Below are 27,281 nucleotides of genomic sequence, written 5' to 3'. Positions count from 1 at the left end.
GAGTGAGGATGCGCATCCCCAGGTTAATTTGCAGGAACAAGACATGGAATTGTGTTCCGCTGTATTCTGGCAAGTTCTCTGTCCCTTCGACCCTTCGCAGCACCAGCCCCCTTCCCGACCCCCGCTCCCAGCCGCCTCTCTGACCAGCTTTGGGTCCTCAGCCTTTTGTGCCCTCCAGCTTTGTTAATTTTTGGTGACCCCTTCTTGAACTCACAGAAGCATCTCCTGGTGTCAGCGGGGCAGGTCTGGGTGGTGACATTTTCTTAGAGCATCAGTTGTTACAGAGTGCAGTGTCAAAACTCTAACAAGCTACAGTCCCAGAACAGAACTTTTTTTTTCTTTTTAAATAAGACTAGACGTCCTCTTTTATCTGTAGCTTTATGTATTGGCTCAGTTGCTTTTTGGGCGCCCTGGGGCTCTGTTGCTGCGTGCGTGTGGCTGTCTCTGGTCGTGGTGAGCGGGGGCTGCCCTTCCTCGCGGTGCACAGGCCTTGCTGCCGCACTTCTCGTGGAGCGCCGGCTCCGCGGTGTGAGGGCGTCAGTGGTTCCGGCACACAGGCTCAGTTACTCCGTGGCAGGTGGTGTATTCCCGGACCAGGGGGTCAAATCGGTGTCCCCTGCGTTGCAAGGCCGACTCTTAACCAGGGAAGCCCCGGAGCAGAAGTTTGGACTGTTTTTTTTTAATTGAAAGGGATTTATTTAAAAATCAACTCTCGGACCTCATCCTGGACTGAGAATATGTTCAGTCCAATTTTCTGAATCACATTGGCATCAATTCTATGTCTTTGTCATAGATAGAAAAAACTGATGCTTTATTGACAATAGCTGCTAGATCCCCAGTCATCCAGGAAACAGTGTCGTGCTGATGTGTCGACCACTCTCTGTGAGGGTGTGGACTAAGCGTAGGATAATTAAGAAAAAAAATAGGACTGAAGTCAAATCTCTCTATTTAACCCTCAGTTACCCAGAGAAGTAACCAGAAGATCTCATTCCCTTAATCTTGTGGCTGGACAGTTTTTCCCTTTCGTTAGATGTGTGACTTCTGATGGTCTGTGCGTGAGCGGTCAAACTTGGCTCTGCGTGACACGTGGCACGCCTTCGCGTCTGGGGAGGCTCTGCTCAAGTTTGCCACAGCAGGCTTATGACGTGGTTGTTGTCACTTAGTTGCTAGGTTGTTTCCGACTCTTGAGACCTCATGGACTGTAGCCTGCTAGGATCCTCTGTCCATAGGACTTCCTAGGCAAAATATTGGAGTGGATCCTGCCCCTGAAGTTTCCTTCTTCAGGGCATCTTCCCAACCCAGGGATTGAACCCACGTCTTCTGCTTGGCAGGCAGATTCTTTACCATTGAGCCACCTGGGAAGCTGTAATATGGGACCAAAGGGGTCGGTCCAGAATATGCAGAGAGCTCCATGCAGTGGGGGGTATCGAATCGTGGTCGGAAGGGAGGAGGAGGTTCTGGAGCGTGGAGGAGAAACGTGCTGCAGGTCAGCGTGGGCCTCGGGCCTCTCGGAGGGGGCTCTGGCCCCTCCCAGCCCTGACCTCTCCCCGCCCTTGTCTTGAGCTGCCTCGTGGACCCTGCAGGGCTGCCTGTGGTCCATTAGCATGCGGGGGCCAGTGGTCGCGCTCAGGCTGGGAGGGCGGTGCGGAGGTCTCAGGGAGCCACGCTGCCCCCGTCCCCAGCTCCGACCTCAGTTGCCTTCAGCTCTGCCTCCTCGCCCTGGGGCCCCTCCGCCCTTGAGAAGCCCAAGCCTGGGGGAGCTCCTGAGATTTGTTTCCTTAATTTTGTGAAATGATATTGGACCGAACATTCCAGGTAATCAAATCCTTGCAAATAGCTGTCACACTGCAGCCCCTCCAGCAGGCTTAAAGAGAAGGGCTGAAGGCAGGCCTGTGGCTTTCTGGTCGTTTCTAAGGTGGCTTTGACATCCTGTGCGCGGCCTTACAGAGTGTCCCTGCCCCAGGAGGTCGTGCTTTCCCGGTGAAGCCCTCCCTTCTCCTGAACTGTGAAACACGCCAGTTTAGACATTGCTATCACTGCTCTGTTTCTGCCGCTTCACACGGAACCACTGCGAGCAGAGCAATCCACCGCGGGCAGAGCGATCCAGGCGTCTTTGTTTCCAACTCTCCCGGGCACTCAGGACTCACCTTCTGTGGGAGCTTGGACGTGCTGGCCTGCCCTTGCCGCTCAGGGGGCCTGTGACCCACGTGGGAACTGCCCAGTCTTTAGCCTCCTGGACGTCTGTGCTCTTGGGAGCAGAGGCGGCCATCACAAAACATACCAGCCTTTATGTTGGGGGTGGTGGCCCCACAGCTGGAAACACAGGTGACCCGATCAGCTTTACAAAGGTTGGTACACACATTCGGTGTTTTCCCGTGATGGTTTGGTTGAATTCCTGACAGGGCGCTGCTCTGTTGGACTTGCTCTTCGGGGACCCAGGCCCCCGGCCACAGGAGGGTGATGATGGCATACCGCGTGTCTCCTGGGGACGCCCCACCAGCGCCCTCTCCCCCGGCTCTCGGGAGCTGCAGGCCCTGGGACGTCACCTCCTCTAACACTCGCCTTCTTCTCTCCTCGACCTCTGAGCACATTCTGAACCCGGAGGACCTTGTAGATGGAGCGCTGTGGCTTGTGGGCCTCTCTGGAGCTCAGCATTGCAGTGTCTGGGCCAGTCCCCCCCGTGCACCAGAGCCGCTGCTCACAGACCCAGCAGCCCAGAATCTGGTCCTGACCGCCGACCCGTAGAGACGAGGCAGGAGGTCACTTCTGCTTGTGCTCGCTGTGGCGCTGGCCAGGAAGGGGCAGGTGTCCGTAGCTCCCTGGAGTCCGTGGTACGACAGAACTGATCTGGTAAAAGAAATGAATGAAAGTGGCTTCAGCACAGTGATTGTTAAACGCAGATGGAGTCTCCTGCCAAGTCCCAGGAGAGAGGGTTTTGGAGACTGGGGGTCTCCCATCGTGGAAGATCCCATAGCCGCTTCTCTGGACTCAAGCCTTTTGGCCGAGCTTCTTGCTGACCTCTTGCCTGTCAATAGCTCAGGGCAAACTGCTGCCTTCTCGCACCTGAGGGCTGACCGTGCTCCTCAAAGGCCAGACCCTTCCAGCGCGGGGCTGCCTGAATGCCTCAGCGTGGGGCTGTGCCTGCCCTGCGCGCCGTCTGTTGTGAGCAGGTGCGTCAGTTGGGAATCGTGCAGATGTTGCAGGGAGCAAAGTTACCATCATGGCGCCTAAGGAGAGAGGTCCAGCTCCTGTCAGACGTGCACTGAAGAGCTGTTAACAGGGATGTGCGCGCAGCGTTGCTATTCTCAGCCTGCTCTTCACTGGCAATGATGATAGAACTTTCTTCCCAACTTCCAGCTTTTTAAAGATTCGTTTCATTTTGGCCGTACTGGTCTTGATTGCTATGCGGGCTGTTCTCTAGCTACGGTGCGCAGCTCCTCACTGTGGTGGCTTCTCTTGTCACAGAGCACGGCTCTAGAGGCCTGGGCTCAGCCGCTGTGGCTTTGTGGCTCTGGAGCCCAGGCTGAGAGCTTGGCCCATGGGCTTCGTTGCTCCACGGCATGTGGGATCTTCCCGGATCAGGAATCGAGCCTGTGTCTCCTGCACTGGCAGGCGGATTCTTTACTCCTGAGCCACCAGGGAACATCCCCAACTTCCAGTCTTAAAACCAACAGTGGTTAAAATTTGGTTTTTAAATCCCTTTCGGAGTGTAGTCAGGATGAAACATTTCTTTGACCTTCTGAGCCTTATTTCTTTGACCTTCTGAGCCTTGATAACGCTGGGCTGTCTCAAAGGTTGTGACTCCAGGTATGGAATAGCCTGGCCTGCGTTTGATTTTTGAGTCAGATGACCCATTAACAAGAACAAAACTGTTTTTTTTCCCCTGAACAAATACAAGCTGACCACCTCAGAATATGCCAGTAAAATATATTTTAGGACCGACACTTCAATTTTCTGTTGATATTCATGTTATATATGATAAATCTCTTTAAGGTTCGTTACAAGAATTCTAATAATGTGTGTACACGTGTGCACGTGGTTATATGCCCACATTTATATACTTTGAGATATAAAAAAGTGTATGTTCACACTGTCAAAGTCAACCCCGAATTTGTTCTTGAAACAAAATGGAGGTATAAGATTTCCACCCCGGAATCCCAGAACGTTGGAGTTGAATGTTGAAACTGGTTGTTTTGGTTAGAGCCGTGTTTTAGAGCTTGGGGTCTTGTTCCAAAATCATGTGTTGAAATTCCAGTGTGAAGTGTACTCGCTGTATTCTTTTATCCTACAAATCATCACCACGATGAATTCATCTCTGGCGTAAATTCTGCCAGTTATGCGTCGATACTAGAAGAGTGCTTTTCTTTGTGTAGAAAGGTGTGTTTGTCCTTCAGGTTTAAACCCGCCGGAACCCCTTCCGCTCCACCCACAGGTCTTTGGCTTTCTTTTCCACACCCAGTGTAACTAAATTTTGCCTTGCAGCCTAAATCACGCCATTGACTCCCCCCGTCCCAGTTGTTCCAAAAGATCCCAGATGTTCAAGGACAAGAGGGTGCCTTGGACTCGTTTTCTTGTTTAAAACTCCCTCATATGGGATCATTACACTTGAGATCTTGAAATGCCTGATTACAGTCTCCTTTCCGGTTGTCAACAAGATTTAAACTAGTGGGATCGTGACGTTTATCTGCTTTTTAAGAACCTGGTGCTCATTAAGCGGAGGGGAATTTTTTGAAGTAATCTAAATGATCTTTTGGGAATTCAGACCCCCATTTTAAATGAAAAACATTTGTGACTATCTCTATTTTATGATCAAATACACCCATGTAAGTGAAATGATTTTGCAGTTATTCCAAGAAAATATTGAGATTTTTGACAGTGTTGGAAGAAGTCCTTGAATAATATTACATAAAGATTGAGAATTAGTACTTAAAATTAAAGAACCTTTTTTGCATTTAAATATTCTTAGACATTAAATATACATGGGAATCACATGATCAGAATATTTGAAAAGCCGTATATCTAAAGGAAGAGGTCAACTGAAATATTCTAATGAGCCTCATCTCATAATTTGGTAATCATATTTAAAAACTTATTTAAAAATGTATGCAGTAGATAATATGTAAATGATATATGTGCCTCAGTAGATGTCAACTAAAGCTTTCTTGTCAGATGAGGTCAAGAATTTCATACTTGCATGTATGTTGAGATTTTAATTTATTTGTTATAAATAAGCATAACAAACGAGGTTCATACAAGCTGCTATTCATTGCCAAAGTGGTTTAAAATCATCACTTAAAAAGAAGTACTTAAAAATAGTTCCACCCTAATTGAGATTACAAGTGTTTTATCAGGTTTGAAAACTTGACAGTTATTTTACTTAACCCCGAATATAAGATATTTGCTTTTTTGCTTTTGCATAGTACAGTGACATAGCAGTTGTGAGGAAAGAAAGGGTTCTGTGTATTTTGTGTGAATTACCTAAAAGAGAAATGTCTTCCTGTAGGCTTATATTTTCTCTCCACTAGAGGGCGCTGTTGCCCTTTGATACAATTAAACAAAAGCAGTAGCATCTCAGCAGTTTTCTTCCTCTCAGCGGGCTCTTGCTTTCATTTTTGTTAAATAATGCCTTTTACTTTCCTAACACATCTTTCAGGTCTTGTACGTCCTGGTGAAAGAGTTCACACTGAAGACTGTTGCTAGTGCCAGGCTTGCTTCTCTTTCTTTCTCACCCCTTCCTCTTGCCTCCCCCTTTTTTCCCGGTATGAAATTCCAAGGATGAAGAGATCCATTTAGAAAAAGGCCCATTGTGTTCAGGGAGCAGCCCATTCTGCCAGATTACACAAGGGCTTGTGTTCTCGTGACATTATTGGTTTTGAGTGTGCTGGCCTATCAATAATGTGGTTTTTAAATTTCTAAGTGGAAATTGTAATATTTAAATACTAATACCTCTGTTTAAGGTTCATTTAGAAGGCCTTGGTGATCTTACAGTTTTTTCTAAGAATATAGAATTTCTCTGCCTCCCTCCCCCAGCCTACTCAGTGTTATATAATTTATTGTAATTAGATTGCTTAGTAATGATACGTTTTTGCAGTAGAAAGAAAATGTGTCCTTTTGGGCTTAGTATATGTTTCTTAACTGAGAGGCCATGTTAAACCAAATACTTAATATGAAGCAGATGGCCTGTATCTTCACGTACAAGATCTGAAGGAGGGTAGTTTTTATTTTGGCTCTGTAACCCAAAGTTGGAGGCAACACATTAATTGTATGCTTCAGCTTTCAAACAGAAATTTGACCCAGAAGAGAAAATCCTTTTGGCTTTATGAAACTACTTATTTTCAAATTTTAAATGGGGGCAAAATGAATACACCATATTACATGCTTTTACTTCTATTCTTTCTCTCAGCAACCTTTTTCTCTCTCCAAAATGAAAAGAGCCAGCAAGAATTGCGAATATACTTGTAATGGTGTGAAACTCCTTCACCAGTCTTAAAATGTTCTGCTCATTGCTTTACAGATGTTTTCATTGTCTGTCCCGTAAAAATGGTTAAAACTCTGTGGCAGTTGTGGGAATCATTCCAGCCTTGACAATGAAAGGCCTGCTGGCTGTCGGAACCCCCTTGACCGTGTCTCGTTCAGGATGACACAGGATGATGCGGCCACATTCTTTCTTCATTCTCTGCAGTGTTATACACACACACCCCGTCTGGATCCGAGTCCTCCGCCTTTTCCAGAGTAATTTCTCACGGTGGGGCGTGGTCAGCAGAAGAAGGGCTTTCATGCAAAGATCTCTTAAATTAAGTCCATAGATTGATGAAAAAGCAAATTCCAGAAACTTAAGTGATTCTTGCCTGAGTCTCTGATTCTCCCTCGGCTTAGCAAGTAAGCAGCACTGCGTTCCCTGAAGGGCCTGTGTTTGTGTGCACGGCGCCCGATAGGTGAACTGAATGGGAAGCGTCCTCCTGTTTATGTAGCGAGTTGCGTGACAGGGATGGGCTCTGAAGTGTTACGTGTTTACCAGGCTGTGCTGCTTGGTTTTCGGGATCCTTCTTGTTAGAAGCCTCACTGAGCAGTGTTGTCACTGAAAGCAAAGCAGGTTCCTCGCTAGACCCCGAGAGGATGGCTGAGACAGCGTGCTCCGGGGAGGCGCAGGGGTATCGGGGGGTGGGGGCGCTGATGTGTGTGCGAGGGGGGAGGCAGTCTCCCCGGCGTCTGTAATGTTCCTCCCTCGGTAGGCTGGGAGGCCCAGCAGGGCGGGGGGACCCAGGCCTTTCACAGGAACAGATGACCTCCTGAAAGAGGGGCACAGTTCAGAATCAGACAAGTTTCTGGTGTAGTTGTATGGAAACTGAAGTGAAAACAAGCAAGGCGTTTTTCATTTTCACCCTTACCTCTGAAATGTACTTCTTTATTCCAGGTTAGTGTTGATTGATCACTGTCATTTTGGCTTATAGTAACAGCTCTTTAGAATTTGCAGATATTCTCTATCCCTTGTCTTATTTAAAATTCTTGCTGCAGTGCTCACAAGCTCTCCTGAACTTGTGTCTGGCTGAAAGCCCAGAGAGGTGAGGTAGCCTGCCCAAGGTCACACAGCTCCTGAGCCACGGGTGCCTGCAAAACCAGAGCAGAGCACGTCCGAGTCCGTGCCCGGGGCCCTCTTCCCCTCGCTGCTCCCTTCCTGCGGGGAACAGTGCTCAGTCCTGACCACGCTCTTCCGCAGCAGCTTATCCAGTCTACCTGAGGTCAACAAATTTGTCTTAAAAATCTGCCAGAGCCCGCTCTGTGCCAGGCTGTGTGCTGAGTGTGGTGTCTGAAGGGAAGGTGGAGACCTGAGCTCTTGGGACTGCTGGACGATCGTGGTACTTGGACACTTTCTCGGTCAGAACTCCCCTTTGCTGTCACTGTAAAGTTAGCTTGGGGAAAGCGCTGCAGGGGACAGGAGCTGGCACTCATCAGACTCAGACACGTGCCAGGTGCTGGCCTAGAAGTATTTGTTATTGCTGTAAACATGTGCTCCTTATGGAAAACTTAGAAAATGCAGATAAGTAAAAGGAAAAATAAATGTAGATAAGAAAAAATCGCCTCAAATCCTTACCAACCAAGAATCACTGTAATATGTAGTCTATATGACTCCCAGCATTTTCCTTTTGCTTCTTTTCTTCTGTGACTTTTCTGTTTAAACTGCGGTTATGAGCACCTTTCCCTGCCATAGAATATTCTACAGCATCATAAGGGGTCGCATAGCCATTATATGGTTCTAACCATTTCCCCTCTACGGCACATTTGGGTGCCTTTCAGCGTTTGGATGGCTGTGGAATGGAGATGAACATTTTGTAATTAAATGTTTCTGCCCATCGGTGACTATTCTAATAGGCTTATTCTCTGGCAGTGGAATTGCTGAGTCAGGGGATGTGTTTCTTAACCTTAAAATCTTGATTTGTTCTGTCAAACCACACCCGTGGAAGCTTGGAGCAATTTAAACGCCCCCGTTCGCTCTGCATCCTTGTCAGTGTGGGCATTTAGCATTGTTTAAACTATCACTTAAATTTGCACGTCTCTGATTAATCAGCTCTTCCATGTTTGGCCATTTGTATTTTTTTTTTTTTAATGATTTTAATTCTGGTTTTTAAATTTTTTTGGCTGTGCTGGGTCTTGCTGTTTGCACGCTTTTGCCTAGTCGTGGTGATCGGGGACTACTCCTTGGCTGCGGCGCGCAGGCTCCTCACTGCGGTGGCTTCTCCTGTGGCGCACGGGCTCGGGGACTACTCCCTGGTTGCGGCGCGCAGGCTCCTCACTGCGGTGGCTTCTCCTGTGGCGCACGGGCTCTTGGGCTCTGGGCGCGTTGGCTTCGGCAGTTGCCGCACCAGGGGCTCAGAAGTTGTGGTGCGTGGACTTGGTTGCCCCGAGGCAGACGAGATCTTAGTTCCCAGACCAGGCATCCAACCCTTGTCCCCTGCATTTGAAGGCAGGTTGTTAACCACTGGACCGCCAGGGACGTCCCTGTATGCATTCTTTTATGAATTGCCTTTACAGGCGTAACCGTTGGATATGTATTGATTGCTAATTGATTGCTTGATTCATGTGGCATAATTTAATTTTCAAAATGTGCCTTCGTCTCAGGAGTTAATTTATCTCAGAGCGTCTGTTGTTTAAGGCCACATTCAGTGTTGGGATCCAGAGGTAATTCACGAGAAGGAAGTTGGCCTCACCCCCCCAGCTGGCTTCACTAACAACTTGTAAGCCTGTGTCTTATCACTCACGTCAGCTACAGCTCCCATCACAGGCACCCCTGCCTCACACCTGTGTTTGTGGATGGGGGCACCCAGAAAATTCAAGGTTGGCCAGCTTGCGGTGGAGCTTGAATCCCACGATGATGCACAGCTCACATCCGGTCCTCTGGGTTTTGCAGATCTCCCCCCAAAGCATCTCTTTGTGGCCAGAGCCCCTTTTCAGAGCCTTACTGTGCATTATCTCATTTGATGAGCCTGGCTTCCATGTGGTGAAATCATACCACTGCTGAAAATAGTTGTGCTGACAGTCGGGGAAGCCGGATAGGTGGCAGGTTTCTGTCTGGAGAGGCAGCAGGGTGCCAGGGAAGAGCTCAGGACTCAGGAAGCAGACGTGACCCAGTTTCCAAACCTGGCCTAGGCCACGTCCCGTCTGACTGACTTGGGCCCAGTTCCTCTCCTTCTCTGAGCTCTGGTTCTGCATCTGGGAGACATGGGCACTTTTTCTGCTTTGCAGAGTTGTTGAAGATGGGAACTCCAGAATGCCCAGGGAACTGTCTGCCCCACACTGCAGGGACTTAATGAACTGCAGTCATTTCGGTAATGGGAGGCAGGGCGATCAAGTTACTGAAATTAGTTTGGTATTTTCCTGGCTTCCTGGTTCTTGGATACTCCAAAAGCTGCTGTCATATCTGTGAGTTTGTCCTAAAATGACCTTTTTCAATAAACTGTTTTAGGCATCTACTTGTCTTTGGTATGAAGGGAAACATTTGAGTTATTATTATTATTATTTTTTTTCCTTTGGAGGTCAGATGGCAGATGCATCCAGAAAAAAAAGAGTCAAGGGAAGGATGAGGTTATTTTTTTTGCAGGCATGGAAGAAAAAAAAAAGATGAATTAAATTTGGGAGGAAAAAAGGACGGGAAACTATTAAACTTTAAACGGATGCATCGTAGTAACATCTTTATTCCAAAAGCCTAGCATCAGAGCTCTGCTTCATTTGAGTTTGTGATGGTTTACAGGGCTGCCTGGAATATCAAGTATAAACTCCCAGCTTGGCTGTCCCATTCACTTGAAACTGTAGAAGAACCCATCAGCGTGGATCCTTTTTTGTTAAGACCTGCTGAGAGGTGTCGGCAAGCATTTCTCCGGGTTCAGAAAGGTAACCAGACGTCAGGTACCTTTGCTCAGCCTTGGACCCTCGATTTGGTGATGAGGACTAGGAAACTTCGAGGGGGGCTGTGCCACCCGGGGTTGACAGGCTGTGTGATGCTGGCTGGATCCTGGGAGCAGAGGCCTGGGGTAAGAAGGGCGTTTCTGAGGAGGCTGTCACCATGCCGAGTTTCCGTAGGTGAAAGCGTTGCTGGTCCTTGGATGGCACGTTTTCTGGATGCTGTAGGCTGCAGCCTCCCCGGCCCTTCTGTACCTCTGCTCGCAGTGCCGAGCAAAGACAGAGGCTCACGGGGAGAGAGGACGGGGTGCTCTTGGCTTACGTAACGTCGGCGAATTCGCCAGCAGCACCTCCATCGTGGAAGCTGTTTTCCTGGTGATCACACGAAGCCAGGGGATGAAAATAGTCACTCTTTCACACGGGCAAATTCTGCCGTGTCAGCCACCGGTGGCCGGAAGGATGGGTCTCAAAACTCTCTGCATCTTTCAGGTCTGTTCACTGCCTTCCGCTTTTCTGCCTGGTGCATCACACAGGAGGGCAGCTGTGGCGTCTCCTCTCCGCAGCTGGGTTTGAGAAGCTTCTTTCTATCAGCTGAAATATGATCACTGTGTTCCAAGTGGCATTGCTATGGGGGTAAAAAAAAAAAAATAGAAGAAATGCTGTTACAGCTTTCTCAGGAAAGGAAGTTTCCATTCCAGGTCCTGGTACCAGCTTGAGCGTGTGACGAGGTGGAGAGTTAACAGATGCATGCAGGGGGACGTCTCAGTCAGGGAGCGGAGTCAGGTTTTTGGCAGAATATACCCTGCTTTCAGCCTAAGAAGCTGACTTGGGAGCCGCGGGTCTCTGTGCCTGAGGGCCTTTCTGTACCGAGCCTGGCCATGGCCAGTTGCCTGGTGTTTCTCTTTCATGGTCCCATTGGCCTGACCAGCGAGGGAGTTGACCAGCGGAAGCCCGTGGTGTCCGCGTGTCGTCATGTGACCCTGTCACCCAGGGGCGCACACGCATCTGTCGCCATGTCCTTACAAGTTAACAGTACCATCTTGCTCACCTGCAGCCCTGGAGGTCAGAAGTCTGAAATCAGTCTTGCTGGCTGAAGTCAAGTGGTCTGGCAGGGCCTACATCCCTCCGGAGGCTCTTCGGGAGTCCCTCTTTCCTCACCTTTTAATTTTTTTCTATTTTTTTGCCACACCACGTGGCATGCCAGGGGATCTTAGTTCCTTAACCAGGGACCGAACCCACGCCCCCTGCAGTGGAAGCATGGAGTCTTAACCACTGGACCACCAGGGACGTCCCCTCCTCACCTTTTTATTTTTTGTTTATTTTAATTAATGCCCGGCTGCGCCGGGTCTTTGGGTTGTGCAGAAGCTTCCTCTGGTGGCGGTGGGCGGGGGCTGCTTTCTGGTTGAGGTGCGCGGGTCTCTCATCGCAGTGGCTTCTCTTGTTGCAGAGCACGGGCTCTGGAGGACGCAGGCTCCGTTCTCGTGGCTCATGGGCCTGGTTGCTCCATGGCACGTGAAATCTTCGCGGGTTGGCAGGTGGATTCTTAACCACCGGGCCACCAGGGAAGTCCCCTCCTCGCTTGTTGAGCGGCTTGGCCCGTGGACGTTTCCTCGACCTTGAACGCGTATCACTCCCCATCACGTCCCCTCCTCCTCTTGTAGACGGGTCTCCCTCTTATAGCAACACCGTTCGTCACCTGGGGTCCACCTGCACCAGCGGCAGGACGTCCCCATCTCCAGACCATCATCGTGCTCACATCTGCAGAGTCCCTTCTGCTGTAGGTTGACTCAGCGTCCGGGGCTTGGATGTAGGCGTCTTCGGGGGCCGCTCCTCGGGCGCCGCAGCAGGAGGCAGGCCGTCTGCAGGGCCTCCTCTCCTGCAGCACCGACACCTTCTGCCCCGCGCCTCTCCCCTCCTGCCGTCCTCTGTGCCAGGCAGCTGTCTTTCCCAGGCTGCGTCCGGCCCGGGGCCTGGCTGTTCTGAGTTTGGGAGCAGCCCTGTGATTCCCTTTGTCCTCCATTCGGAGTTTGTGCAGGACAGGGTGGTGTCTAAATGTTGCTGACGCATCGTAGCGCTGCTGAGTGACTTCCAACCCAGCGTGACGGGGACTGAGGGAGGGGGACCCTCTCCCACTTGCTCGTTCCTCTCTGGGAGCCGTTTGGTCACGAGTGGAGCCTCCCAGCTGGGACACAGGGGTAACCGGGGTGTGTAGCCTGGATCTGGCCCTCAGGTGGTTGGTTTGGTCTGCGTAGAAAGGACCTGTGGTGTTTGCCGGTTTTGTTTCAAATGAATTGCCAACACGTTAAAATCAGGAGAGTTAGCTTAATAGTAGTCTTGAGTTGGGGCTTCCCTGGTGGCGCAGCTGTAAAGAATCGTCCTGTCAATGCAGAAGATGTGGGTTCGATCCCTGGGCTGGGATGATCCCCTGGAGGAGGAATTGGCAACCCATTCCAGTATTCTTGCCTGGGGAATCCTGTGGACGGAGGAGCCCGCTGGGCTAGAGTCCATGGGGCGGCAAACAGTTGGGCACGACTTAGCGACTAAACGACAACAAATCTTAGGGTTCTGACTCTCAGAAAGGTCAGAGAGCAGGCCCCAGTGGGCTGTGTGCCCTGCAAGCAGAAGTGCACCCAGCCTGTCTCCTGGGAGCATGTCCTGCTGCCCTCCCGGTCCGTATGGATTCTCGAGGCTGGAACCCTGGTGTGGGGTCTGCCTTGGGGGCTTTGTAGAGAGACAGGGCTGGCTGGCTGGCAGCAACAGACGCGTCCTCAGTTTGCTCACCCGTGCAGTCAGCACACTGACTGCTGAGAGCCGGGTGCCAGCTTGTCACGGATGTGCCCTCCATCCCATCATTCGTGCGGTCAGCAGGCTGACTGCTGAGAGCTGGGTGCCACCTTGTCACAGATGTGCCCTCCGTTCCATCATTCGTGCGGTCAGCAGGCTGCCTGCTGAGAGCCGGGTGCCAAGTCTTCAGCACAGAGCCGGATGAGACACCGCGCCTCTTTAGAGCTGTAGGCTGCCCAGGGTCTCAGCCACTTGGCCTTTCTGTTTCTAGAGGATGTTTGCATCGGTTTGCTTTAGGGTATAATTTTTTTTTTTTTTTAAACCACACATTTCCATGTACACATGTAGTTTCTAATTACTTCTGTAATTCTCTGTTTGTATTTAAAAGCACTGGATACTAAAGCCTTTTCTGTTTAATTCTTGAGATGTCTGCAAGTGAATCACCAGGTAGGTTCTTGTAAATGAAAGACAAGGTTCGCTGGCTGGACTGATGTTCTAAGTCTTCCTGGCAGTCTCCGATTCCTCTTAAGCTTCATCTCCACTTCGGCCTCTTCTGGGTAACTATAAACCTGCAAGTAAGTGCAGGGTGAGCAGAAAGTCACCGTTACCTTGAACAAAGTGTGGCTCTGTGGTCGGGTGCCACGGCTTTTACCTGTCATTTGTATTAATCCACACTTTCTTTTCTTGCCTCGTGCTAATAAGCGTACAGCTGTATTAGGATTTTTTTGTTTTTAATAGATGCCTCTCTGCCTTTTAATGTTTGTATTTACAGTCTGAGCAGCTCGGCATACCGCTTAGATAGTATGTGCTAAAAATTCGAGGTTGGTGTGAATGGCAGGCTTCCTCTTTTGGTTTGTGGGCTGATTGCCGTCCCGGTCCTGGCTGGCTCTCCTGTCTCTGCGTTCTGCGCTTCCCTCCGCGTTTGGACTTGGCCCTGCAGCTCTCAGCCCTCCCTCCCTTGCTCAGCCGACCGAATAGCAAGTAGCGGAGCTTGGCTAATGCTGTTATTAACCTGACGACGTGTATACCAGCGGGATGTTACGATTGCCGCGGTTCTTCCCTACTCCTTTCAGGTTCTCAGCTCCTCAAGTGGTGTGGCCGCTGCAAAGCACAGGATTTGACCATGAAGTGGAGAATCGTTTCCCAGACTTTGAATTTTACATTCTATCGAGGCTTCAGGGAAGGTGGTCACATTTTCAGATAGTGTATTTGGGTTTACAAATTCCAAGCAGATTTTAAAATTATTATCCATCATATAAAATTTAAACATCAGCTGAATTGCAGACTTTTGAAAATTTTCGGATGGCACACGCAGTCTTCAGGAGTGACTTCCAGATTTCGTGTTTCAGTGACTGTAAAGCCGGTGTGGTCTGGACTGAAGAAGAATGTTTAAAGGCTCCAGCAGTCATCATCATGTGTTCTGTTTAAACTGTACACAGAGAAGTACCTGAAAGTGAAATAGTTTTGAACTAACTCCCAAAGAAGAAATGCCAGTGGCTTTACAGGAATGTAGAAGCTGAACTACCGAAGCTTCTAGCCTGCACGTCCTAGGAGGTTAACCCGAGGGACGCTGGCTTACGTAAGAGAGGGTGCACTCAGGAGTGTGAGTTGAGCTGGGTAGGGACGGGGTTGTCACGTGTAGACTAACAAGTGGCTCCAGGTGTACGCTTCTGTGCTCCTAAGAGCCTGTGTGCATGTTGTGTGGCTCTTAGGGGGCTCTGTGTGTTCTCTTCAGTGCTCCTGGACTGTTCGCTTTAGGAAACTGGGCTTTACACCGTATGGCGCCCTGTGTGTGTGCACGTGTGTGCCCTTCTGCATCAGTGGGCAGAGTCAACTCTTGTGACAAGTAGGAAACAGCAAACATTGTTCATGTTGACTCAGCTGTTGGCTTAAATATTAGTAGTGAATCTCAGAGTCAACATGCTCACAGGTGGGCTTTGTTTTAAATGAGGTCCATGATAGAAAACTCTCCACTCTTTCTGATAGCATTTCTGCATAGCTCTCGGAAATCTCTGCTTAGAAATTTACTGATATTCCTAATTCTGGGCGTTGCCATAAACGATCATGTGGACGTGGCAAAGACTGTCTTCTGTGCACAGAATGCTTGTAATGTTAGCCTGCTGAGTTTTACCCATCCCTTGAGCCTTTGGGAAGCCATTAAGCCCTCTTCTTTAGTTTCCACGAGCTTTTTTTCTTCATGACAACCAGTGTAAGAGTTTTCTTTTTCTCCTGTGATTCAGAGCCTGTCTCTGGCTCATCTCTGTGTTCTCTGTTCAGTTTCATATTTTACTTTAATCTTCCTGAACATCAGTATCTGTCATTATGGTATTTAAGCTCTTGGAAGAGTCCGTGGTTGCCAACTTTTTGAGAAAATAAAGCACTCTGCTGTTGTGATGTCCTGCTTAGGCTGAGTTAACAACTCCACGGTATTTGGCGAAGGTCGTGATGAGTGGGTGCTGCTTGTTTAATTAATAGTAGGGACTATCTTCCTTGTTTTGAGGAGCATAACTTGGATTTTGGAAAGCTTGATTGTGTTTTTTTTTCCCCTCCACGGTAGACGTGAAAAGAACCAGGAGGGTATGAGGATATTTATAATAATGTCACACGCTGATCCTGCTGTGCTGATGTGTACAAGAGAGAAAATCCAGAAGAAGGCCTTCAGCTGCAAGGAGAGGGCGGTTTCTGGTGTGCATGCTGCGGGTGCAGCGAGAGAGAAGAGGGCAAGAGTGAGTCATTGAGCGAGGGGAGGGTGTCGCTTGCACACTGAGGACCCTGCAGCGTGGACCCCACGGCCTCCTCTGTCCTCAGGGGAGGAAGACAAGCCCTGCTGGGTGGGGAGGGTACAGAGTGCCCCTGCAGGGGTGCCGTGCCGCCAGGCGCTCTTGTTTTTCCAGCAGAGGATTAGCAAGGACAGGGCAGCACGCGGCCTGACTTTTTAAAATTTTAATTGAAAGAAAATTGCTTTTCCATGCTGTGTTGGTTTCTGCCATACCACCGCCTGAACTGGCCATAAGTGAGCACACGTCCCCACTCTGGTGAGCCTCCCTCCCCGCTCCATTTCACTCCTCTAGGTGGTCAGAGCCCCGAGCTGACCCCTGTGCTGTAGGGCAGCTTCGCACGCGTCGCAGCACACACACATCGCCATAGATAGGTTTCAGTGCCGCGTTACGCGTCGTGATGTGCATGTGCGTTACGCGTCGTGATGTGCATGTTTCAGCGCTGCTGCCAGTTCGTCCCACCCTCTTCTCCGCCCGCTGGGCCTGCAAGCCTGTCCTCTGTGGCTCTGTCTCTGCTCCTGCCAGGCAGTTTGGCTCCCCGGTGCCATTCTTGCGCATCTGCTTCGAACAGCTCCAGTGTGGTTGGCCGGGTGCTGGGGAGGACTTCTCTCTGAGAGGGGAAGGGTTTTGTTTCCTTGAACGTGAATGTCTGAAATCGTGTCCGCATTTCTCTCTAGAAGCCCAAGAGAGAGAGGCAGCAGGGAGAGCGTGGACTTTCAGCTCGGTACTCACTCAAGTTTTCTTACCCCATAAAGGGATTCTGTTAACTGTGCTCTGATCCTGGAGACCAGCTCTCTCGACTCCTGTACGTTGGATCACAGGAGACTCTCTTTGTTCTGTGAACTGAGACGCTTTCTTCCATCCATGACATTGATCTAAATCAGGCTTTCTTTTCTTTCTACTAAATTTTTCAATTATCAAGAGGCTAAAAGAATAATTAGACTGAAAGTATTACTGGGGGATAAAAATTAAACCGCTTCTGCTAAAACTGACCCCAAAAGATAATAGGAAGGAAAATGACATTTCCAGGCTTGTCTATCTGATTTCCCTTTCTACTTGATATGAATTCTTTCAGGAGTTGAACACGAGCTTTCCTGATGGCTTAGTGGCAAAAAAAAAAAAATCTGTCTGCAATGTAGGAGACTCAGTACATGTTGGTTTGATCCCTGGGTCGGGAAGATCCTCTGGAGGAGGGAACAGCAACTCACTTCAATATTCTTGCTTGAAAAATCCCATGGATGGAGGAGGCTGAGGGCCTGTACTCCATGGGGTCGCAGAGCGTTGGACACGACTGAGTGACTTAGCACTCACACACAGACATTGAACACAGAAGTGTGTGTGCATTCGTATGACTTTCAAGATCTCTAGGATAGAGAATTTGCTCCTGTAACTGGAATTTATCCAGCATGGAAATGCAGGTAGCTGATTGTCTTATATGTGCTTGCTGTTGAATGATGAGTAGGTGTGATAACTATATATAAAATAATATTAAAGTCCAAGAGGTGCTTTTATGGCGTCAGGCTGGAAATGGGATCCGATTTTCTTATGGCTTTTTCATGTCCATTTTGATGAATCTATTTATTACTTCTATAATGAGTAGTACACATGGTTGGTTAGCCAAGTTATTGAACTTTATCAACCTTGGCTGAAATTCACAATGCGTGCCAAATTTGTTGTAACATGTAAGAAATTACATCTGGGCTAAAAGGTTCAATAATGATTATTCTTATAATGGAATCTTTTACAAAGCATGGGATTTCACGATATGCCTGTGCTTTTTAAAAATTATAGTGATACAGTGAAACAAGGAATGATGCAGAGCTGAGAAAAAGGATTAGCTTGTGGAATAGATTCAGACTTGGGACAGGTGCCTGCGACTCCCAGGACGTGGTGAGAAGATTTTCGGGTCTTGTCTCCTGATTGTGTACTTCAGCGTTGGTTTTCACATGGCTCTCAACTTAAGTTTTTTTTTTTTTCTTCAGTGTTGGTTTTCACATGGCTCTCAACTTAAATTTTCCTTTAAACCAAAATTTATTGGTATACAGAACTCCGTTTCATAGATAAAGTGGCACATCATTGCCACTTCTATCGCACCAAGTAGTTAAAAACACAGAAAGAAACATTTGGTTTTGAAAACACCGCAAATAGCCAAGACCTCACTGGAGCGAGCCTTAATCACGTGACTTGTGAGCTCTTCTGGGTCTAGAGGACAGACCCTAACAGTGTTCTGTTATACCTCATCTGTTTATAAATTCCACACTGATTTGAAGTGTGCGGCCGCACTCTTCTTAAATTGCGGTGACTTGAGGTGCGTAGAACGTCTTACTCTCAGCGAGAGGAATTTGAGCTTAGATTGGTCAGGTCGCCCATAAAGAGGTGTGGGGCTTTGCCGGCCCCAGCGAAGAGTGTATTTCCTCCCCCTGCACCTTTTCTAAGTTCTGCACCGAGAGTGAAGCAGGACCCTCGGTGTGGCCAACGGAAGGCTGGCGCCTCATCTGCGCACGCGAGGGAGCGCGGCCCTCCAGGTGGCTGTGGGCTTTCTGATGCTCTAGTTGGCATCGGGCAGAGCCCACCCCTGCAGCAGGCACAGGGGGCACAGGAGGAGAGGAGAGGTGGGCTTGTGGGCCCTGTGCTCACTCCTGGACGTCCCACCACGCGGCTGCCCCGGCCTCCAGGGCCAGGGGTCAGTGAGGGCAAGGGGTAGTAACACAGCTGGGGTCCCCACACCCAGACACATGTGTCTGAAGTGGGAAGCTGGCCACAGGGGTGAAGCCTTGGCACAGCAGGACTGCAGCATACACGCGTGTCCACTGCCCGGTTTTATTTTGGGTGGTGAGCCCTCGCTCTTAGGTAATTAGATATGCTTTTTTTTTTTTTAATAAAAATAACAAAAAAGAGAGAAAAAAGCTCCGTGCTCTTCAACTTGCTGACGCTCGAGCCCTGCACCGCGCCCTCAACCCACAAGTCTCAGTGTCCTCGCTGTGAAGCGGGCGCTGTGATACCAGCCTGGCGGTCTCGAGAGAATCCAGTGAGGGGCAGTGACGGCACCCAGCACGGTGTCTGTTGCCTTGTCTTGTCCAGCATGAGTTTCCTTCTCTTTGGTTGTGGGGACTCAGTTTTAATTAAATTTCTTTTCTTTTCTTCCCAACGGTGGGCATGATCGCGTGGAGGCCAGCACAGAGGGAGCTAGGTTTTTTCTTAAGAGGTTAAGAAAGGAGCTGGTGTCGGGCGCACTGTTGTACGAGACGGGGAAGAAAAGTCACTCAAGTTTTAAATTCATCGACCGACCTGCTGTGGGACGCCTTCATCCATCAGTCTCTGTCGCGCTTTGGGAGTTTGACAAATATTTGCCGATTTTGTCCGACTGCCCTTGGGCAGCAGGTGCAACCACCAGTGGATTGCAGAAGGGATTTCTGCAAAATCCTGGCTTCCCACGCCCAACTTGGACCACATCCATGCTTTTAGCAGAAAAGACAGAATAAGGCAGGCCTGTCTTGTTCCACATCCTCTGAGTGCAAGCCTCAGCTTTTCACCTGTAGTGAGTGAGCGTCGCAGACCCAAGTGGGAGAGGAAAGCACAGAGCAGGGAGAGTGCGCCTCGCTCCAGGGAAATGGAAATGCCTTGCTTGGCTCGGCTTTCCCAGGGACCCACATACCGACAGCTGTCCAGAAGGAGAGCACGCTGGGGGCGCCCGCTCTGAGTAGTCAGTGGACGGCCGCTTGCCTTCAGTTGCAGTCCCCCTGCTGCTGTGGACGGTAACCATGCTTGCACAGGCCATGCGCTCAGGCTGAGGGAGCAGGGTGGAAGTGCTTAATGACCCCCCACCATGTGAGGGGTGTTGGTGGTAAAGGCGGGCTTTCTCAGTTTCAGCCGGCATTGGGCATCTCTGTTACCTTCAGCTGCTTAGAAGTTTCTAGCGGGCAGCGTTCATGGTAGCCCTTAGCATCTGCAGCAGTAAAGCCAGCATTCATGGTAGCCCTTAGCATCTGCAGCAGTAAAGCCAACGTTCACGGTAGCCCTTAGCGTCTGCAGCAGTAAAGCCAGCATTCATGGTAGCCCTTAGCGTCTGCAGCAGTAAAGCCAGCGTTCACGGTAGCCCTTAGCATCTGCTGCAGTAAAGCCTCTGAGGCAAGACAGCCTGCTTGTGCATTTGGGTGGCTGATGCTCTCGTGGTTTGGGGGTCAAGAAAGGTGAACAGCGCCAGTGGTCAGGCCACACGTAGAATATTGTGTTCATTTCTGGTTTGAGCCCAGACAAGCCACGGGCTGGCAGATCGAGTCACGTCCTCAGAGTGCCTGTTGGTTAGCTGGTGGCAGAAGAAAAGTGAAAGTGAAGTCGCTCCGTCGTGTCCGACTCTTGCGACCCCAGGGACGGTAGCCTACCAGGCTCCACGGTCCGTGGGATTTCCCAGGCAAGAGTACTGGAGCGGGCTGCCATTGCCTTCTCCAGGGGATCTTCCCAACCCAGGAATCGAATCCGGGTCTCCTGCATTGCAGACAGACGCTTTACCATCTGAGCCACTAGAGGTTGGCATTAATTAGTCCTTGTGATAGTCCTGCTGGAGAGAGGTGGACCCGGTTTCCTTCAAGGGAAAGAGGTGGATCAGTGGACTGAGTTCTATAGGGAAGCAGGGTTCGGCCAGTTAGAATGGCAGGGGGAGGGGGGGAAACTTGTGTAATGAGTCAGGTTTTATAAAAACTAAGCTAGTGAGTTTGTGTTGTGTATCGAAAGTGTTTTAAGAGGTTTTCATCTCAGCTTAGGTTCCCCCTCAAAGCAGAACCGGAGACAGAGTCTTATTTGCCGGTAATTTGTGAAGTGCTCAGCACCAGTGTGGGATGAAGGCTTAAACACAGAAGGTGGCTGAGCAGGGCAGGGCGTGTTACTGTGCAGGCAGCATGGGGGGCCACTGGCGCTCTGTCCAGGGACTTTCTGAGGAGGTTTGTGAAGTGCATCTCAGAGCTGCCAGCCTGCATGGTAAGGGGGAACGCACCTCCCATCCCATCAGACCAGAGCGGCCCCATAGGTGTTAACGCCCAGCCTTTTGGGGTTGTGCAGCTAGCTGTGTCTCCCAAGTGGGTTTCTGTGGGTATGCCATGCTCCACAAGAGGATTGGGGGGTGCACACCACACTCAGCCCCAAGTCAGGCTGTCTGGTTGCATTTGTGTTAAGTTGTTCGACAGCTGCATGGAGCTGGTGGCCCCAGCAGCAGCAGTAGCCGGAGTGAGACAGGACCGGGGAAGGGGACTGTGGGTGTGAGGGGTACCCGGGCTGTGTGCCCGGCACCGTCACTCGGCACTCTGTGCCCTGATGTGAACCATCAGTCCCAGGGTTCCCATAAGGGTTGCAGACTCTGTCCAGAGTATAAATCAGCCCCAGTTGGGATGAATTCTGGGGCCCCAACATCATCCACTGTCGGGTTAACTTGCTCAGGCTGCTGGAACAAAGGACTACAACCTGGGTGGACCATAGGAGAGGAATCAGTCGTGTCCGAGCTCTGGAGGCTTGCAGCATGAGGTGAAGGTGTCGGCAGGGCTGCGCTCCCTCTGAAGCCTGTAGGGAGGGGCCCTTCCTCGCCTCCCCAGCTGCCTGCAGGCCCTAGCTCTAGCCTCTTCCCTGCCTTCACCCAGCACCCTGCCTGGCTCTCCTGCGTGTCCTCACACCGCCTTCCCTCCACGTGTGACCGTCTCTGTGCTCACATGTCCCCCTTCTGTAGAGACACCAGTCACAGAGCCCACGCTGACTCCAGTCTAATTTCAACTCGATCACCTCTGTCAACACCCAGTGTTCAGATAAAGCCACCTTCTGTGGTTCTGGGGGTTCAGTTCAGTTCGTTTGCTCAGTCGTGTCCAAATCTTTGTGACCCCGTGAATTGCAGCATGCCAGGGCTCCCTGTCCATCACCAACTCCTGGAGCTTGCTCAGACTCATGTCCATCGAGTCGGTGATGCCATCCAACCACCTCATCCTCTGTCGTCCCCTTCTCCTGCCTTCAGTCTTTCCCAGCACCAGGGTCTTTTCCAAGGAGTCAGTTCTTTGCATCAGGTGGCCAAAGTATTGGAGTTTCAGCTTCAGCCTCAGTCCTTCCAATGTATACTTAGGATTCATTTCCCTTAGGATTGACTGGTTTGATCTCCTTGCAGTCTAAGGGACTCTGAAGAGCCTTCTCCAACACCACAGTTCAAAAGCATCAATTCTTCGACACTCAGCTTTCTTTATAGTCCAACTCTCACATCCATACATGACTTCTGGAAAAACCAAAGCTTTGACTAGATGGGCCTTTGTTGTCGGCAAAGTTATGTCTCTGCTTTTTAATATGCTGTCTAGGTTGGTCATAGCTTGAATACACATTTTTTTTTTTTTAACGAGTGACACAGTTCAACCCCTAAGAACCACGCTGTGAGAGAAGCATTCCTTTCCATCAGTGATGCTACCAGTTAATCAACAAGGTGTTCCTTTAACAAACACTGAGGGCTCAGCTGTGTACTCAGCACCATTCTAGGACCTGGGGATACAGTGGCGAACAAAATATCCCCACCCTGCCTGGAATGGACTTCCCTATGGTGAGTGGTCTTCAGAAGTAGCTCTTCTCTTCATGATCCGTTAGGATGCAAGCAGGAAATTGCCTCTCTCCCAGAAATAGAGCAGGCTGCCTCGAGCAGGTGCTCTCCCCGTCTCAGAGGTGTTGAAGTGTAGGCTGGGCAGCCGCTTGCTGACAGTGCTGCAGGAATGACTTGAGTGCTGGGCAGGGCTCTGGGTTCGTAATGGTTGAGGTCCCCTTCCCATGCCAGGATGGTCAGCTCGTGTGGATGGACTTGTTCTGAGATTTCGCCTGTTTTTCAAGTACACAATACTTCTTTCTGTTTATCTTTCAGAGTAACAAGCAAAATGTTTTCACAGCTTTCAGCTTTTTTTTAAATTCCAGGCTATTGAATTTTAATGTTTTTTATTTTATTTTTTTTTCTGGCACTCTGGGCTCCTTTGAGACTATGATGGGATTTCTGGCTACTCTGCACAGGGAGGGAATTAATGTGTTCATAGCCTGGCATTTCTATGGCGGTTTGGGAGGTGGGGAGGATGGTCCCTGGATCCTGAATTAAGAAATCCTGATAGATTTCAGGGATTATAATCGTTAGTAGCAGTTAGATACACATACTTGCTTTAGACAGTGCTTTATTCGTGAAAAAAAAAAATCATTGAACTGAATAGAATTAGAAAGTAAAAATATGCCTAGAGAGGTTGATGTTTTTATTGTAACGGTTGCTTTTCTGATAGAAATTCATCAGCATGTAATTAATAAAGTATTATTGATTTCAGAATTACCCTTCAACAATGGAAATTTCCTAAATACCTGGCAGGTAATGAAAAAAAAAATTCAGTTAGTGACAGCCTGTCATAGTTGAATCTGAAACCTGGGGGCAAAATACATATATTCTATGTAGTTTCCATTTCTAGAGCCTGGGTTTCTAAATTCCTCCTTATAAAATTTTAAATTTCTTACTTTTTTTTGTGTGAAAGATTGGGCCCCCTAATTATTGATTTCCTTTTTTTTAATAATCTCTTCATAAATTTGATTTTCACACTGAAGTTTTACTTAAGTTAAAATCATTCTTTTGGTGGTCAGTAAATGTAATTGATTTAAGAAAACTGGAAAGATTCGATACTAGAATTAGCTGATCTTCCAGGACGTGACATTTAGCATCTTATTCATGGAAGGTCCATGGTGAATGTTTATGGAATTGAATTCAGGCTTTGCCGCACTTCCTGCAGAGCTTTTAGAAATGTAATAGTTACTGCCTCCGTGGGAATAGAAATTGCTCAAATATTATGTGATGAAAAACTAATGTTAGTTTACTTAGAACAAAACTGTGTAGCAGTGTGTTATAGCCACCGGAACTCCTCAGCCAAATGTTAAGTAAATGCTGTGAAAACATTTGTAAAAACGTCATCATTCTACAAAGAACTAGTTGTGCCAGATACTGTGTTACTAGCTGGGTGCTCAGAGACACGTGGGTTGTCTGTCTTGCCCCTGTATTCCTGTTACCTTGGTCATCATTCACCTTCAGTTCAGTCGCTCAGTCGTGTCCGACTCTTTGCCACCCCGTGAACCACAGCACGCCAGGCCCCCCTGTCCATCACCAATTCCCGGAGTTCACTGAGACTCACGTCCATCGAGTCAGTGATGCCATCCAGCCATCTCATCCTCTGTCGTCCCCTTCTCCTCCTGCCCACAATCCCTCCCAGCATCAGAGTCTTTTCCAATGAGTCAGCTCTTTGCACGAGGTGGCCAGAGTACTGGAGTTTCAGCTTTAGCATCAGTCCTTCCAAAGAACACCCAGGAGTGAGCTCCTTCAGAATGGACTGGTTGGATCTCCTTGCATTCACCTTAGATGTGATTAATTCCCTGGCACACCCAGAGAAACAGTATCTTACTTATGCATTGGCTGCGTTTAGGGTGTTCCTTGATGTCATGATTATGGGTGAATCACTTGAAATGAATCCTTTTCCTCGATAGACAGTGTTGTGTCACTTTCCACGGAAAGATGAAATCAATACTGTTCCCTGTAACGGAGATTTGCATTTTTCTAACTTCTTATTTAGGCTGATCTGAGCAAAGATGTTCAAATTTCCATTTGTTTAAGCAAGATGGAGTTCTTGCTACGCGAAGGAATATTTTCAGCTTAGTAATTTACTTAGAAACTGCCTTACTCAATATTTGATGTTAAATTTGAACTAAAACAAAGAGCATCATATGACATGGGTTCTTACATTAACATTTTGTTGGATTGGAAGCAGAATCAACACATTAGTCATCTTAATTCATTTAGGTTGGCTTTCTCCACAATTCTGGAATCCAAAAACAACACATTTGTCAATTTTACACAGAGAGAGAGAGGCAGGATGTAGTTTATAGTTAAACACCCGGCTTTGCAATGAGAAGCCGACATAGTTATAGTAAGCTGAATGACATTCAGGGTGAAACAGACGGTGCCGTAAGATCTTGAGGCAAATTGAATGTGTTAAAAAAATTTCTTTTATATTTGTTGAAATGAGATTCTCTTTACAGATGCTTTTATAGAATCTCGTAAACTGTCTAAAATTAAGTTTTCAGTGGTTGTTATCCAAATGAGTTCTGAACTTGGCTGTTGTGACTATTCGATATTAACATTTTCTTTCATAGAAACATCTATGGGTCAAGGTCACCTTCATATCCTCCCATGCTTTTTCCTTGTTTCGCTTCAGGTCTGCTTAGAATTGAATATTAAAAGTACTTTGTCTGTCTCAGGGGTCAGCAAACTGTGGTGCGTGGGCTCAGCTACAGGCCCTCCCTGTCTGTTCTTGTAAATAAAGTTTTATTGGGACACAGAGATAGTCACTCATTAACTTACTGTCTCTGGCTGCTTTCACGTTTAAAAAGGCGAAGTCAGAGACCACGTGGCTTGCAGGGCCACAGAAATTTACAAGTGTTTACCTCACCTGGTTTATTCTAGCACATGTTTCTCACTTAAGGATTCCTCTGATAAAATTTCAGAGTTGTTAAGAAAACAGAGCTCATCCCACCTAAAGAACTGGTATGCTCTTTTTCATGTAATAAAGAAGGCAGTTTATTGCCTTTGCCAAGGTTGCCAGGGAGCTCAGAACTAACATTTAAATGCTCAAGAAACTAGCCTACTTCAGATTCCTGGTAGATCAGATTTTTTTTTTTTTAATATTAAAGATATGGATGCACGTTTTCCCCTTTTTAAAAAAGTCAACTTTTTAAAAGTATAAGTTACATATTAATAAAACTCATGTTTTAGTTGTATACATGAATGACGTTTGACAAATGTGTACACCCAGGAAACCACTGCCTCCAACCCGGACCCACATTTAAGCCTCCAGGGGAACCTCCTGCTTCTTTGCCCCAGGTAATTTGTCAGTCTCCTCCCCATTTTTCCCCCCAGGCAAGCACTGATTGTCATGTTTTCTTTTTTAAGCCCCTCTCCCTTTATTTTGCCCTTTTTCTTTCCCCGGAAACTGTATTTGCAAGTGTTTCTATTTATTTTGGCTTCACCAAGGGGCATGCAGGGCTTGGTTCCTGACCAGGAATTGAACCCACACCCTTTGCAGTGGAAGCGGGATTCTTAACCATTGGACTGCCAGAGAAGTCCCGGTTTTCACAGGTTTGTGGGGTTTTTTTAAGATTTTTTTTTTTTAACGTGGGCCGTTTTTAAAAGTCTTTATTGAACTTGTTACAGTCTTCTATTTCATGCTTTAGTGTTTTTGGCCATGAGGCATGGGGGATCTTCATTCCCCTACCAGGGATGGAACTTGCCCTCTCCACGTTGGAAGGCAAAGTCTTAGCCAGTGCACTGCCAGGGAAGCCCTGATTTTCCCATCATTTTTAATTTCTGGGTTGCACATGGGTGTTTGTCATGTTGTACTGTAAATGCTTCTTGGGAGAAGTTGAAGCACCAGCCGTGAGTGGTTGAATAGCTCAGCTGCTAGAGAAGCTAAGGTTCGTTTATTCTGTCTGGTGTCCTGCACAGATGTTCAGATTTCCAGAGGAGAATCTGAGATGTAAATCACAAGGAGAGCGTTTTAGCTGATGTTGTGTTAGTAAGAACCCTGTTGCATTGAAACTTGCTACTTGTCCAGGTCTCTGCATGGGAATTTCATCAGATGTTTCTAAGAGCCCTGCTAGAACATAGCTTCTCACTATTTGCCTTCGTGGATGAACACTGAGGTTGGTAGAAGTTCAGTGTCTTAGCTTCCTGGGGCCGCTGTGACAGACACCCCGGACGGTGGCTCAAACTGCAGTTCGTTGTTTCACATTTTGTGGAGGCAAGGGTCTGCCGTCGCGGTGTTTGCACAGTTGTTTTCTCGCGTGGCCTCTCTCTGCCTTGCTGATGCCGCCTCCTTGCCATGTCGTTGTGTGGTCCTTCCTCTGCGTGCCCACATCTCTGTCTATCTCCGTGCCCACATCTCTGTCTATCTCCGTATGAGGATACAAGTCTTATGGGATCAGGGCCTCACCCTTATAACTTCTGTTACCTTCGTCACCTCCTTAAAGGTCCCAACTCCGAATGCCACATCAGAGGTTAGAGCTCCACATACGAATTTTTAAGGGGACACAGTTTGGTCCATGACAGCCAGTATGACTCCTGATCTGTTTTTCCTCCAAGAAATTCTTTGATTACATGTTCATTTCCTATTCTACGTCTCTCTCAAAATGCTGAAGAAAGTCTGGTCCACCTGTGGAGACTCTGAAACGGTACATGCTTGAGGGGCAGCCTGCATGCTTGAGACAAATGAGAAAAACTGAGCTGAGCCTGCCTCTCAAGCTGAC

The 27,281-nt window shown here is 48.5% G+C and overlaps 1 protein-coding gene across 4 annotated transcripts in view; it reads left to right on the top strand.

The window, feature by feature from the left end:
- Nucleotides 1–27,281, top strand: part of WWOX (WW domain containing oxidoreductase) — a 907,225-nt gene that overhangs the window by 11,437 nt on the left and 868,507 nt on the right. The window lies entirely within an intron of this gene.

This window comes from Bos mutus, chromosome 18 (assembly GCF_027580195.1).
Source record: "Bos mutus isolate GX-2022 chromosome 18, NWIPB_WYAK_1.1, whole genome shotgun sequence".
Taxonomy (NCBI): Eukaryota; Metazoa; Chordata; class Mammalia; order Artiodactyla; family Bovidae; genus Bos; species Bos mutus.
The sequence above is the reverse complement of the archived record's forward strand: the minus strand, read 5'-3'. Positions and strand labels throughout refer to the sequence as shown.